Source organism: Rutidosis leptorrhynchoides, chromosome 4 (genome assembly GCF_046630445.1).
Source record: "Rutidosis leptorrhynchoides isolate AG116_Rl617_1_P2 chromosome 4, CSIRO_AGI_Rlap_v1, whole genome shotgun sequence".
NCBI classification, from domain to species: Eukaryota; Viridiplantae; Streptophyta; class Magnoliopsida; order Asterales; family Asteraceae; genus Rutidosis; species Rutidosis leptorrhynchoides.
The window spans coordinates 193,586,173-193,601,922 of NC_092336.1; positions in this window are offsets into that span (position 1 = coordinate 193,586,173).

The window sequence follows — 15,750 nt, forward strand, 5'->3', positions numbered from 1 at the left end:
ATTCGTCAAAAAATATGTGCTTATACTCCTCAGCAAAATGGTGTTGTTGAGTATGAAACATAGGCACTTGCTAAATGTAGCAAGAGCACTTATGTTTCAGGAAGGATTACCTCTTAATATGTGGTCTGATTGTATTCTAATTGCTTGTTATTTAATCAATAGGACTCCAGCTGCTGTGCTTAATGGAAAGTCTCCTTATGAAATGATTTTTAAATCTGAACCTAATTTCTCTCATTTAAAGTGTTTTTGGTGTTTATGTTTTTCTGCTGATTTAAATCCTAAAGACAAGTTTAGTAACATGTCAATCAAGTGTGTCTTAATTAGTTTTTCAAATGTCAAGAAAGCTTACAAGTTACTTGTAACATCCCGCCTTTTTCCGTTATACTATTTTAAAGTCCGTTATATAATTTTAACATCATCCGTTAATACGCGTTTTAAAATATTTCGTTTAGGCAATCCACGCACCCGATTCAAACTTGAGGGATTAAACTTGCCAAAATGGTGACTAGGTCAAAGGAGTCAACCTTATCTCATCCATTCATTTTCACCTCCTCTTTCAATACTTCCTCCATTTTCTCTCAAACTCCAAATCCAAAGAATCATCATCTATTTCAAATCGAGCAAGCATAAATCCAAACAAATTACATATTCGGAATCCTTGCATCGTCCTCTTCGATTCTATACTGATTTCATCAAGTTTAGGTAACTTTCTAAAATCACTAAATTTTGTGTTCTTGATGTTTTTTAACTTATAAAGTTGTTAATTAGTGTCTATGGCTCGAGTCTAGCATGATTATGTGATTTGTATGCTCGTTCTTGCTATTTTGGTGTAACTAGCTCAACTTGAAAGAATACTTGCTTAATCTTGAGTTTTGGTGGTTTATATGTTGTTAGATGTTAAAAGTTCATGTTGTAATTGTGTTAATAGTATCACTAGCTTCAATTTGATGTGTAGGTTGCTTTAGAAAACTCCATAAACTTGATTATTGATTTTGATGATGTTGGTTAGGGTTTGATGGAACTAAATATGAACTTTTGATGCCTTGAATGGTATGAAATGCTATTAGTTATTGTTAGGTTGTATTGTATGCGTAATTACCTACGAAACGGCGTATAATTTGTATGTGTTAAGTTTCCGAATCATTGATTTGCATTTATGAGCTTGAATGTCATTAATGATGAACATTAAATGCGGTTTTGGTTGTTGTAAGTGGTAGATTGATTGATGAAATGTGCTTAGTTGTTTTCCTTGTCAAAATACCTTTCCGATGATATAAGATACATGTTTTAAGTGTTTTCGGATCATAAATTGGGATTGTTTGAGTTTTGGTTCGTGCATTTGTTTGTTGCAGCAAAACAGGGTCTGTATACAGATCTGGACGCCGTCCAGATTATTGGACGCCGTCCAGGCCTTCAATGCTGGACGCCATCTAGCAAATCTGGACGCCATCCAGTTGCACTGCCAGTGACTGTTTTGTTTTGCCATTTTACGAAAAATGTTTGCTATGCTACGCACCTCCGATTCACATGTAACTTGTTCTAACATGCTATATATGATTAAAAACCTCAGAAAAATAGTTCGAGACCCGACCCGAACGTGTTGACTTTTTCGTTGACTTTGACCCGACCAAAGTTGACTTTTAATCAAACTTAACTAAATGTTTGTGCAATCGTTCTAACATGCTTTTATACTTGTATCTTACATGAAACGTGACAATTTGACTCACATGCTATAGTAATCGAGTCGTAACGAGCCATAGGACTAATTGAACACTTTGGCCGACCGTGTTTACCGATATTGATACAAACCTATTTGTTTAGGTCAAGACTAGCATTCGTTCTTGAACACGTTTACTTGTTGAAGTACTTTTACATACTTACACTCAAGGTGAGATCATAGTCCCACCTTTTCAAATACTTTTATACTTTTAAATCGTGGGCTGAGAAACATATACATTACTTATTTATATACATTTCATATGTATATGTACACTTTCATACTTTTATACCTTGAATACAAATACGAAAGCAAAGATACGTACGAGTTAGAACATAAATCCTCAAGTCCAATTATCATTAGTTACACTTGTAGGGTGTAAGCGAGAACTTATGTTGTGTGGCCATACGGGTTTGACGAACCCTCATTCGGAGGAATGAAACGTATTTTCGAAATATAGTGTAGGTTCTAACAATATTATGCAGAGGTAAGATTTAGTTAAGCTTGATAATTGGGTGCTCATGATACAAACACATCTTTTGAGATGTATACGCTTGATAAACGATTCATACTAAAACTTGTGGTTCAAACATACTTTTTACATACAACTATGATTTCACCAACGTTTTCGTTGACAGATTTTTCTATGTTTTCTCAGGTCCTTGAATGCTTATGGATATATGCTTCCGCTTACTTTTTGATACTTGCTTGGATGTCGAGTATACATGCATACGTGGAGTGTCTTTTGATAATCGAATTGTGTCGCATATATTTCAATTGTACTTTAAACTTTATAATGTAATTCGTCAATGAACTACTTTTGTAAACCTTGAAACATCCTCACTTTTGAAATGAATGCGACATGTGTTTTGGTCAAACGTTGTTTTAAAGACTTATGACCACGTAACGGGACCTAAGTAGACGGCGCCGTCAATGACGATTTTGTCGAGTCGCTACAGATGGTATCAGAGCGTTGGTTGTAGGGATTTAAAGTTCATTGGTGTCAACCCCGAGTCATAGGGTACATTAGTGAGTCTAGACTACAACCGGCATATAGACTTGAAGTAGGAATTACTTGACTACTTGTGCATTTATACTCGAACTCTCTATTCATATCTAACTCTTAATTCATCTTAATCGTACGTAGCTTAATTTGATTGACACGCCACCTTGACTATATGAAATAATGTCGAATGCACATATGAATTAGGGTAATATGATTGCCGAGATTATATTACGGTGACTCATATGAACGTTTTGACATTATGACATAAAGAATTTAAGGCGAGTCAAGGAAAATTTTCTCTCTATCCTTATTCCATATCATGATTAGTATTATTGAAAATACTAATCAACGGTATTCTTGTGTTTTGAAGGAAAAATGCCTCCTCGCCGTGTGCCATGCCATGAGACTCCCGAACAAGCCCTTCAACGGATGATAGCCACCGCCGTGGATGCGGCCATGGCTGGTCACTCCTCCAACAACAACAATAACAACAACCACAACAACAACAATCAAGGGGCCGGTAACTCAAGCGAAGGGTGCTCCTACAAAGCTTTCATGGGGTGCAAACCTCACACTTTTGATGGAACCGGGTGACCGGTAGTGCTTACCTGATGGTTTGAGCAAACGGAAGCCGTATTTAGCATAAGCGGTTGTCAGGACCAAGACAAGGTCAAATACTCCACCCACACTTTTGCCGGTATCGCTCTCACATGGTGGAACACCTATGTACAATCGGTGGGTACCGATGAAGCTCACGCCCTCTCTTGGGCCGATTTGAGGGAAAAGATGATCACCGAATACTTCCCTCATGAAGAAACCTGCGAACAAGAGCTAAGAACTTTTAAGGCAGTCGGAAACGATCTCAAGGCTTATAATCAACGATTCTCCTAGCTAGCCTTAATGTGCCCGGCTCTCGTGACTCCCGAATCCCTCCGAGTCGAACTTTACATGGATGGCCTCCCAAAGAGCATCAAACATGGAGTAATGTCATCCAAACCCGCTAATCATCAAGAAGCTTTGAAGATGGCCCGTCAATTGATAAAGATGGTAAATGAAATCATAGTACCGGCACCTAAGGCCGAGGACAAATCGGGTGGCAACAAAAGAAAATGGGAAGCCACTCCATCAAGCAACTACAACAACAACACTTCCACCAAAAATCCTTTCACTTTTGACGGCAAGAAAGGTTATGCCGGAGCTTTGCCATATTGAAATAAGTGCCACAAACATCATTTGGGTGAATTTGGGAGGCCGTTTTGTATCAAGTGTCAAAAGAGTGGCCATTTGGCCCACGAATGTAGAAACACCGCTCCCGTTGCTTAAAAGGGATCCAATACACCAAGACCGGGTGTTTGTTATGAATGTGGCCAACCGGTTCATTTTAGAAATGCGTGCCCAAAGAAGAAAGCTAACCCCAATACACGCGGCCGAGCTTTCAACATCACCACCGAGGAAGCCCGAGATGACAATGAACTAGTCACGGGTATGTTTCTTCTCAACAACTCTTATGTTACTTGCTTATTCGATTCGGGTGCCGATAAATGCTTTGTATCCAAGACTTTGGCTCATACTCTTTGCACTTCACCATTTCCCCTAGATACTACTTATGCCATTGAAGTGGCCAACGGGAACCTATTAAGTGCCAACACATATTACCGGGGGTGTACGTTAAACATTTTGGGTAATGAATTTGAAATTGACTTGATACCCATGGAACTAGGAAGCTTCGATGTAATAATCGGTATGAATTGGATGGTCAAAAAAAATCTCACATCCTTTGTGATCTTAACGCAATCCGAATTCCTATCGAGAATGGTGAACCTTTGATTGTTTATGGCGATAAGAGTTGCACCGGACTCAACCTCGTCTCGTGCCTTAAAGTTGAAAAGTACCTTCGTAAAGGTTGTTTCCCAATTCTAGCCCATGTTAAGAAAGTTGAAACCGACGAGAAGCATATAAATGATGTGCCAATTGTTAGTGACTTTTCTGATGTATTTCCCGACGAATTGCCGGGTGTTCCACCTCATCGACCAGTTGAATTCCAAATCGATCTTATTCGTAGAGCCGCACCCATAGCACGTGGGCCGTATAGACTTGCTCCATCCGAAATGCAAGAATTGCAAAGTCAAATCCAAGAACTACTTGACCGTGGTTTCATCCAACCTAGCCATTCACCATGGGGCGCTCCGATTTTGTTTGTTAAAAAGAAAGATGGATCCCTACAAATGTGCATCGATTATCGTGAACTAAATAAATTGATGATTAAGAACTGATATCCTCTTCCTCGCATCGATGATCTCTTTGATCAACTATAAGGATCTCGTGTATATTCAAAAATCGATCTTCGCTCGGGTTATCATCAATTAAGGGTTAAGGGGGAAGATGTCTCCAAAACCGCTTTCCAGACTCGTTATGGTAGTTATGAATTTCTTGTAATGCCATTTGGTCTCACTAATGCACCGGTGGTGTTCATGGATCTTATGAACCGCGTGTGCAAACCATACCTCGACAAATTCGTTACCGTGTTCATCGATGATATTTTGGTCTATTCTAAATGCGAAGAAGAGCACGAACAACATCTCCGACTTGTGCTTGAACTCTTGAGACAAGAACGACTCTATGCCAAGTTCTTCAAGTGTGAATTTTGGTTGAAGGAAGTTCAATTTCTTGGTTATGTTGTAAGTGATCAAGGTATTAAAGTCGATCCATCAAAAATTGAAGCCATTAGCAAATGGGAGACTCCTACTACTCCTACTCACATTCGTCAATTTTTGGGTCTCGCCGGATACTATCGTAGATTCATCAAGGATTTCTCTTTGGTTGCCCGTCATCTAACCGCATTAACTCACAAGGGAAAGAAATTCATTTGGGCGACCGAACAAGAATCCGTATTTCAAATCTTGAAGACAAAGCTAACCACCGCTCCTATCTTGTCACTTCCCGAAGGCAATGATGATTTTGTTGTATATTGCGATGCCTCGAAACATGGTTTTGGGTGTGTATTGATGAAACAACCCAACCCGTATTCCATACGATAAATATTATTTTTAAAATAATACACATTTACGCGCCAATTAAATATGTAACCATTCCACACGTTCGTTGGAACATACAACAAGTTTTAGTGTTTACAAAAGGCACAAAGGCCATTAACGAATGAGATACAAGTTTGATCAATACAAAAATGATAGTTTTAAACCAAACAACACATCGAGCATGGTTTGGGACTAAACTACCCAAAACGCTAGGCCAACTTCCAAAAGCTCCAACAGAACATCAACAAAGGACGCCTAATGCCCGATAACCCCCTTGCCCTTATCCACACCTGCATCTAAAAAGATAAACAACGAGAGGGGTAAGCTAATGCTTAGTGAATGCAATAATTATACATGTACATATATAACCTACTTATTTGGAACCACTTACGCAACACCGCATACAAGCTAGCAATAAGACGACCATGCAAACATCATGCATAAACTACTATCCACAATTTACAAGAAGCTAGCAACACCAATAGCATATAGTTCAATATTAATTATGCTAATGCGAAACTCACACAACCATGGTTAACCAATAGTAAAAGGAATGGTACTCGAATTTCCCATCGGTGTTCATAACAACCGTTAGTGCACAACACATATATCACTAACCCTTGGACAACACATATCGGTTTATAAAATCGTTAGTGTACAACACATATAACACTAAATCGGACAACACATATCCATTCATAAATCATTAGTGTACAACACATATAACACTAAATTGGACAACATATATCCGTTCTTAAAACCGTTAGCGTACAACACATATAGCACTAACTAGGACAATGCATATCCTTACGTACAAATAAGCACATCATATACGTACAAGTATACTTATTCCACTCACCTTAACACCTCGGTGGTGATTTAATGCTTCCGAAGACTTCAAAGCAAAGTACCTATTTACATAAGTACACATTCAATTACACACTAGTGGAATTAACCACATTACACAATACTTGAGCATTTAATGACTCAATTCGCATTAAATGACTCAACCACACCAAAATCGCCCTTAAATGGCCAAGACCCGACTTTAACCACTAAAGCTAGTGAATTAAAGTCTTCTAACCTCAACTAACACAAACTTAGGGTAATTCATACCCATTTCACCCAAACTAGGTCAACTAGTACAATTTGACCCATTTTAATTACTTAGCCTCACAATCAAGTCAAACTTACCCAATAACACTTCTTTCATAAATCCAAAAGTGTATTAGTGACTAGCAATACCATTTGACACTTACAACCTCAAATCACAAGTCCAAAACCCTAGTTTGTGGCCATTAGGGTTTCATTACAACAACATAACCCAAATTCACCCATTTTACCCTCAAATGGGTCATACAAGTCTCTAGTAACCAAAACCTTAGCCATTAACCAATTAAAACTTAAAACATAAAGTTAGAACTTACCGAGACTATCAACGTGTAGCTAGAGACACAAGGAACAACTTTAATTCTTGCTCCAAAGATCAACCCTCAATCCTTCACTCTCAAATCTCAATTTTAATTCAAATGGGTTTTAAGTTTTGGGAGAGAAAATGAAAGAAAATAGAAAAGGAAATGAATTAAATGAACAAGTGGTGCAGATTTAATGCTCCAATCTGATCTAGACGTCAAATTACCAAATATCCCCTCAAAATCTCTTAAAAAGAGCTAAGTCCGGATCCTGTCCAGCAGTACTGCCGCGGCGCGGCCCAATTCGTCGCGGCGCGACACATAAAGGGAAATTCGACCCTTCTTAACCCACTTTCTGATCCAGGTTTGCTTGTTATGCTGCGGCGCGGACCCATTTGTCGCGGCGCGGCTTAAAGCTGCATTTGGACAGCTCGACCATTTTAAGCAATTTATGATTTTATTTAATTTGTACCTTCCAAAACCGCTTCCTATATTCACCTAGACCTCATATCTAAGTCTCACAAAACTTAACGCTAACCGAACTCATTTATAAACTTATGTACTCACACATTAACAAGTGTATATATATATATATATATATATATATATATACACACACACACACACACACAATCACGCACAATCTAACGAGTTATAAACGTACAAATAATTAAGTAAGTACCTTTCGATACGTACGTGAAAATGGGATGTTACAACTCTCCCCCACTTGAATCAGAGCGCGTCCTCGGGATCCAAGCCGCATGACAAGAAGGAAGATAAACCAACACAAACTCTTCGGGCTCCCAAGTAAACTCGGAACCCTTACTACGACGCCATTGAACTTTAAAAGTCCTAACCTCTTTATGCCTCAACCTTTTGACCTTCTCATCAAGTATGGCAATCGGTTCCTCGATATATTCTAACTTATTATTTAGCTCAATCTCGTCTAATGGGACCCAAGATGAATCATCCGCAAGACACTTACGGAGATGGGAAACATGAAAGATATTATGGATCCCCGCAAGCTCTTCGAGTAATTCCAAATGATACGCGACTTCACCAACACGAGCTAAAACCTTAAATGGCCCAATAAACCGAGGAGCTAACTTTCCCCGTTTTCGAAATCGAATAATACCTTTCCATGGCGAAACTTTGAGCATCACCATGTCACCTTCTTGAAATTCGATCGTTCGTCTACGTTTATCGGCATACGACTTTTGCCTATCTTGAGCCTTTTTCAAATGCTCTCGAATCATATGAATCTTGCTATTCGTCTCTAAAACCAAATCGGTACTCCCGATTTCCTTTTGTCCCACTTCACCCCAACAAATCGGGGTTCGACATCTACGCCCATAAAGCATCTCATATGGCGGCATCCCGATACTAGTATGATAACTATTATTGTACGAGAATTCCACCAAAGGCAAATGCTCATCCCAACTACCACCGAAATCAATAATGCACGCACGTAACATATCTTCCAAAGTTTGATTCGTACGTTCGGTTTGACCGTTCGTTTGAGGATGATACGCCATGATTAATTTTAATTGCGTACCCATATCTTCATAAAATTTCTCCCAAAACCGAGATGTAAAACGGATATCTCGATCCGAAATAATAGATATAAGAACTCCGTGTCGAGAGATAACTTCCTTGATAAACAACTTAGCCAACGTCTCCGATGATATCGCTTCCTTAATGGGAAGAAACAAGGCACTTTTCATCAATAGATCAACTATAACCCAAATCGAATCAAATTGGGTTCTCGCCGTTTTAGGTAACTTTGTGATGAAATCCATGGTAATGTGCTCCCATTTCTATTTCGGGATTTCTAACGGTTGCAACTTACCATACGGCTTTTGGTGTTCGGCTTTGACTTGCAAACATGTAAAGGGACTTGAAACAACCCAACCCGTATTCCATACGATAATTTTTTTTAAAATAATACACATTTACGTGCCAATTAAATATGTAACCATTCCACACTTTCGTTGGAACATACAACAAGTTTTAGTGTTTACAAAAGGCACAAAGGCCATTAACGAATGAGATACAAGTTTGACCAATACAAAATGATAGTTTTAAACCAAACAACACATCGAGCATGGTTTGGGACTAAACTACCCAAAACGCTAGGCCAACTTCCAAAAGCTCTAACAGAACATCAACAAAGGACGCCTAATGCCCGATAACCCCCTTGCCCTTATCCACACCTGCTCTAAAAAGATAAACAACGAGAGGGGTAAGCTAATGCTTAGTGAATGCAATAATTATAAACCTGGATCAGAAAATGGGTTAAGAAGGGTCGAATTTCCCTTTATGTGTCGCGCCGCGACTTAAAGCTGCATCTGGACAGCTCGACCATTTTAAACAATTTTTGATTTTATTTAATTTGTACCTTCCAAACCCGCTTCCTATATTCATCTAGACCTCAAATCTAAGTCTCACAAGACTTAACCACTAACCGAATTCATTTATAAACTTATGTACTCACACATTAACAAGTACATATATATATATATATATATATATATATATATATATATATATATATATATATATATATATATATATATATACACAATCACGCATAATCTAACGAGTTATAAACGTACAAATGATTAAGTAAGTACCTTTCGATACGTACGGGAAAACGGGATGTTACAACTCTCCCCCACTTGAATCGGAGAGCGTCCTCGCGATCCAAGCTGCATGACAAGAAGGAAGATAAACCAACACAAACTCTTCAGGCTCCCAAGTAAACTGGGAACCCTTACTACGATGCCATTGAACTTTAAAAGTCCTAACCTCTTTATGCCTCAACCTTTTGACCTTCTCATCAAGTATGGCAATCGGTTCCTCGATATATTCTAACTTATTATTTAGCTCAATCTCGTCTAATGGGACCCAAGATGAATCATCCGCAAGACATTTACGGAGATGGGAAACATGAAAGGTATTATGGATCCCCGCAAGCTCTTCGGGTAATTCCAAACGATACGCAACTTCACCAACACGAGCTAAAACCTTAAATGGCCCAATAAACCGAGGAGCTAACTTTCCCCGTTTTCGAAATCGAATAATACCTTTCCATGGCGAAACTTTGAGCATCACCATGTAACCTTCTTGAAATTTGATCGTTCATCTACGTTTATCGGCATACGACTTTTGCCTATCTTGAGCCTTTTTCAAATGCTCTCGAATCATATGAATCTTGCTATTCGTCTCTAAAACCAAATTGGTACTCCCGATTTCCTTTTGTCCCACTTCACCTCAACAAATCGGGGTTCGACATCTACGCCCATAAAGCATCTCATATGGCGGCATCCCGATACTAGTATGATAACTATTATTGTACGAGAATTCCACCAAAGGCAAATGCTCATCCCAACTACCACCGAAATCAATAATGCACGCACGTAACATATCTTCCAAAGTTTGATTCGTACGTTCGGTTTGACCGTCCGTTTGAGGATGATACGCCGTGCTTAATTTTAATTACGTACCCATATCTTCATGAAATTTCTCCCAAAACCGAGATGTAAAACGGGTATCTCGATCCGAAATAATAGATATAGGAACTCCGTGTCGAGAGATAACTTCCTTGATAAACAACTTAGCCAACGTCTTCGACGATATCGCTTCCTTAATGGGAAGAAACAAGGCACTTTTCGTCAATCGATCAACTATAACCCAAATCGAATCAAATTGGGTTCTCACCGTTTTAGGTAACTTTGTAATGAAATCCATGGTAATGTGCTCCCATTCCATTTCGGGATTCCTAATGGTTTCAACTTACCATACGGCTTTTGGTGTTCGGCTTTGACTTGCAAACATGTAACACATTGTTCAACATATTTTTCGACATCGCGTTTCATGCCCGGCCACCAATAATCCTTCCTCAAGTCAAGATACATTTTCGTCGCGCCCGGATGAATGGAATACTTTGACTTATGTGCTTCATCAAGTAACACTTATCGATAATCACCCATCTTAGGCACCCACACTCTTCCTTGAAAAGACAACAACCCACGCGAACCCATAGTAATGAATTCCGATTGTCCCACAATTCGTTCCGCATGCTTGTTGTGAACATAAGCCTCTATTTAAATCACACCAAGTTTTTCAAGAAAATCGTTAGTAATAATCATACGTAACAATCCCAATCGTAACGCCGGGTGATGACTCTTTCGACTTAACGCATCCGCGACCACATTCGCCTTGCCCGGATGATAAAGTATCTCACAATCATAGTATTTTACCACATCCATCCACCTACATTGACGATAATTCAAATCTCATTGATTAAAGAGATGTTTCAAACTCTTATGATCCGAATAAATCGTACTTTTGACACCATACAAGTAATGGCGCCAAATTTTTAACGCATGTACAACCGCCGCCAACTCAAGATCATGAGTCGGATATCTCGTCTTGTGTTCCTTTAATTGTCGAGAGGCATAAGCGATGACTTTACCCCTTTGCATAAGAACACACCCGAGCCCATTTAGAGAAGCATCACAATAAACCATAATGTCTTCCACACCTTCCAGCAACACCAACACCGGAGCTTGACACAACTTCTCCTTTAACAATTGAAAAGCAATTTCTTGTTCGTTCTCCCAAACAAACCTCGCGTTCTTCCTCGTCAATTTCGTCAACGAAGAAGCGATCTTAGAAAAGTCTTGGATAAACCAACGATAATAACCGGCCAATCTGAGAAAACTTTGGATTTCCGTAGGCGTATTCGATTGTCTCCAACTCTTCACCATCTCTATCTTCCCTGGATCTACTTGAATGCCGTCTTTGTTCACAATGTGGCCAAGGAATTGAACTTCCCTTAGCCAAAATTCAAATTTGGAGAACTTAGCATACAACTTCTCCCTTCGTAATGTCTTCAAAACTTCACGCAAATGGCGTTCATGTTCGTTCATACTTTTTGAGTAGACAAGTATATCGTCGATGAACACAATTACCGACTTGTCCAACATAGGTTGGCACACTCGGTTCATAAGATCCATGAATGCCGCCGGTGCATTCGTAAGACCAAAAGGCATAACTACAAACTCAAAATGCCAATAACGTGTTCAAAAAGCCGTTTTCTCAATATCTTCCTCACGGACCCGCATTTGGTGATAGCCGGACCGTAGGTCAATCTTTGAGAAATACGTCGCACCTTGGAGTTGGTCAAACAAATCGTCAATCCTAGGCAATGGATAATGATTTTTGATCGTCAATTTATTCAACTCCCTATAGTCGATGCACATCTGCATACTACCATCCTTCTTTTTCACGATTAAAACCGGAGCGCCCCATGGCGAAGCACTCGGTCGAATAAAACCCTTTTCAAGCAACTCTTGGGTTTGGTTTAACAACTCTTGCATTTTCATCGGTGCTAAACGATAAGGGGTTTTAGCAATGGGAGTAGCTCCCGGAACCAACTCAATACGAAATTCTACTTGTCTTTCCGCCGGAACACCCGGTAACTCGTCCGAAAAAACGTCTTCGAATTCACTAACCACCGGAATTTCACGAATGGGTGGTGGATCATCAAGAGTATCAACAAAATGGGCAAGAAAAGCCATGCCACCACTAACAAGAAAACGACGTGCCCGTGCAAAAGAACATATCGGCACAAGTCTTCTTCGTTTATCACCGTGAATAATTAACTCTCCCCCACTAGGGGTCTTCACACGAATAAACTTCTCATGGCATGCAATATTGGCTCTATTGTAATCGAGCCAATCCATACCAACAACGATATCAAAATCGCCCAAAGTCATAGGGATAAGATCAATTTTAAAGTTTTCGGCACCAAAAACAACATCACAATTTTTACACACATCAACCACTAGCACCATCTTGCCGTCCGCTATTTCGACTTCTACCGGACGACTTAACTTAGCTAACGATCTATCAAGTTTAGGCACAAATTTTGGAGACACAAACGACAAATTTGCACCGCTATTGAAAAGAATCCTTGCCGGATTAGAATTAACCATGAAAGTACCTGAGACAACTTCGTTCGATTGTTTGGCTTCATCATTGGTCATCAAATAGTTGCGACCCCTCACCGTACCCGCCGCCTTCTCTAACCGCTTAACATTATCATTACGCAACTCGGGACACTCGGGCCTTTTGTGCCCTTCTTTACCACAATTGAAACAAGTAAATTTGGGTGTGGAAGGTGAGTTGGGGCAATCACGAGAGATGTGACCTTTTTGCCCACAAGTATAGCAAGTGGGTACATGACCACCGGAGCCACCTTTCTTCACACTATTAACACTTTCGGAGCCCTTCTTTTTCTTTTTGTTGGAAAAGCTCGATTGATTCGAATTCTTGAACTTCCTCTTACCAAAAGTAAAACTACTCTTTCTCAACACAAGCGATTCAAAACCCTTCGCCATATTGAACAATTCATCAAAGCTCTTCACCACGTTCACACTAATTTTCTCTTGATAGTTATCATTCAAGATTCGATAGAAATCTTCTTTCAACATTTTATCATTCCCGACATACTCCGGGCAAAATTGGGTCTTGGACAAAAACACGGATTTAAGAGTGTTCAAATCCATTGACCCTTGCCTCAAGAAACGTAACTCATCCTTAAGCCTAGTAAGATCGGCCGAAGTTCGGTACTCATCGAAAAACTCCACCTTGAATTCATCCCAAGTAAAATCCATGCATTGTTCTTCACCATAAACTTGGATTTTCGCATCCCACCATAGCTTAGCATCACCTCTCAACATGCTACAACCATACCTTGTCTTCTTATCAAGAGGACATTCACAAGTACGGAAAAAGCTCCCTCCATATCGGAGATCAAACGGGCACTTTTAAGAGGATCTCTTTCGCCATCAAAAGTGGGAAGTTGAGAATCCTTGAAGTTCTTATAGAAAAAGTCTCGTCTTCCCGCATTATCTTCGTGAAGAACGGCCTTAACTTGTTCCTTTACCACCCCGACTAGTTGATCGTCGATTGAGTCTAGAAACATCTTCTTGATCTCCACAAGATACTCTGCCTTTTGACTTTTAAGAATGGCCTCAATCTTGGCCGTCAACTCGGCGTCCTCACTTGTATCCCCGTTACCATTATCGGGTCCATTTCTCGTCTTCATTCTATAAAACGGAAAAGATCAAACAACGAAACGAAAGACATGACACATATATATACACATACACTCCATACCACCCCATCTTGCTCAACAATCGTCGTACATCGCTTGTTTGACGCGATTTACACTCATAGCAATGGTAGCTAGTCATTGCTACGCGAGCACGTCGCATCAACTCGTTAGTACAGCGTCTATCTCGCTGGATGATTTCAACTTCAACACAAAACAATTAGTGCATGGTTAGATCACATAAACCTAAGCACTAACAATTCCCATTTCGACCCGAAGTCCTACAAGTCCCGCATAAAAGCGTATACACAATAAATTCTAAGTCTAGGCACCTATCTCAAGTCGCATAAATCCCTTAGACCATGCTCTGATACCACTTGAAACAACCCAACCCGTATTCCATACGATAATTTTTTTTTTAAATAATACACATTTACGCGCCAATTAAATATGTAACCATTCCACACGTTCGTTGGAACATACAACAAGTTTAGTGTTTACAAAAGGCACAAAGGCCATTAACGAATGAGATACAAGTTTGACCAATACAAAAATGATAGTTTTAAACCAAACAACACATCGAGCATGGTTTGGGACTAAACTACCCAAAACGCTAGGCCAACTTCCAAAAGCTCCAACAGAACATCAACAAAGGACGCCTAATGCCCGATAACCCCCTTGCCCTTATCCACACCTGCATCTAAAAAGATAAACAACGAGAGGGGTAAGCTAATGCTTAGTAAATGCAATAATTATACATGTACATATATAACCTACTTATTTGCAACCACTTACGCAACACCGCATACAAGCTAGCAATAAGACAACCATGCAAACATCATGCATAAACTACTATCCACAATTTACAAGAAGCTAGCAACACCAATAGCATATAGTTCAATATTAATTATGCTAATGCCAAACTCACACAACCATGGTTAACCAATAGTAAAATGAATGGTACTCGAATTTCCCATCGGTGTTCATAACAACCGTTAGTGCACAACACATATATCACTAACCCTTGGACAACACATATCCGTTTATAAAATCGTTAGTGTACAACACATATAACACTAAATCGGACAACACATATCCATTCATAAATCATTAGTGTACAACACATATAACACTAAATTGGACAACATATATCCGTTCTTAAAACCGTTAGCGTACAACACATATAGCACTAACTAGGACAACGCATATCCTTACGTACAAATAAGCACATCATATACGTACAAGTATACTTATTCCACTCACCTTAACACCTCGGTGGTGATTTAATGCTTCCGAAGACTTCAAAGCAAAGTACCTATTTACATAAGTACACATTCAATTACACACTAGTGGAATTAACCACATTACACAATACTTGAGCATTTAATGACTCAATTCGCATTAAATGACTCAACCACACCAAAACCGCCCTTAAATGGCCAAGACTCGACTTTAAC